This window comes from Bison bison, unplaced genomic scaffold (genome assembly GCF_000754665.1).
Source record: "Bison bison bison isolate TAMUID 2011002044 unplaced genomic scaffold, Bison_UMD1.0 scf7180017864213, whole genome shotgun sequence".
NCBI classification, from domain to species: domain Eukaryota; kingdom Metazoa; phylum Chordata; class Mammalia; order Artiodactyla; family Bovidae; genus Bison; species Bison bison.
In genome coordinates, this window is record NW_011494785.1 from 264,692 (window position 1) to 266,065 (window position 1,374).

General features: G+C 48.7%; 1 protein-coding gene across 1 annotated transcript in view; it reads right to left on the reverse strand.

Annotated features, from left to right (window-relative positions):
- USP5 (ubiquitin specific peptidase 5 (isopeptidase T)) overlaps positions 1 to 1,374 on the reverse strand; it is a 14,123-nt gene that overhangs the window by 11,822 nt on the left and 927 nt on the right.

The window sequence follows — 1,374 nt, forward strand, 5'->3', positions numbered from 1 at the left end:
CCCATCAACCTCCAATTTCAAAGCCATTCCCCTTCTGGAACAATCTAGCAACACTTTCTGAGACAGCTAGAATATACATTGCCCAGGAAGAAACCAGGGAAAAGACAAGTGTCCACTGTAAATCACAGCAGAGGAGGGGACATGGGCTTTCCCCAACCTGAGCGAGTCTACCAGTGCCCTTGTGAAGAGGGTGCTGGAGAAGAGGGAGAAGGAACCTGGAGACTACAGAGTCTTCTCTCAGATCCAAGCAACAACAAGGCATGTTCTTTCTGGAATTAAAGCCTCAGTGGCCTTGAAAAATTCTCTGCTGGGAATTAAAAATAGGGCAGTTCTCCATCCCATAGATCGCTCTGTACCACTCCTGAGAACTGTGCGGGTAACAAAATTTATGAACAAATAGAGCATTTCTCATCAGGGATGTCACATAAACTCTTTCTACCATGAACCCAATTTAAAGATAATCAAATATGCCGGAAGTTGGTTACCAAAGCCAACCAATGGAGACCTCTTGACAGGGAAGAGAGAAGAAAAGTATAAAGAGATCAAAACCCCTTTTGGATTATTCAAACCATTACTAAGGAGAGAGACAGGAGTATAGAAAGGGAGACTTCTACCATCTGTTGATAATTAAGGAAAAAAATCTTTTCTTCCTGAGAAAGACAGCGCTTCACCATCCATGCTCTTGATAAACTGGGAGGCCTGTGGGAGCTCTACAGTGATTAAACTCCTCTGTTGCCAATAAAAGATGCTGATTCCACCAAGGACTGGGAACCCCAGAGTTCTGCTCTGAGCAGCTGTCCTCTTTACGTTCTGCCAAAGCTAGACTTCAGAGAAGCAGCATGGTTGTCTGAGGCCCAGATCAAAGCCTAGCAAACCAAGCAACCCACAAATCACAGTGATGACCCTGAAATGGGCCTTAGATCACCCTGCTATACTCAGCACTGGCGATGCATTAATGAAGCCTTTCCACTCTGACTTGCAGTTTTCCCAGCCATGAGTTGGTCTGGCTGAACACCCTGGGCAGGGCCCACAGCGGCTTGAGGGAGGGGTGGGGGGGGCGGATCCCAGCCAGGCTCCTGCCCTCAGTTCAGGCTCTGGCCTGGCTAGAGGCTTGTGTCTGCCTGACGGTGTCACAGGAAGGCAGAACTGCAGGAAGGGAGGTACCGGGTGGAGCCTGCCAAACGTGAAGCACGGTGTGGGTGGTGGCTTTGTCTAACTAGTCAGGAGTGGGAGTGGGATAGGAAAGAAGCCTTAGTGTCCCCCACGAAAGAAACCATCTCTCTGGGAATACTTTTCAAAGGTTTCCCTCTGCTCTCTCTGATGGACGGGAGAAAGAAAGGGGGTTGCGGCCATGATTCACCTCAAAGGAGAAAC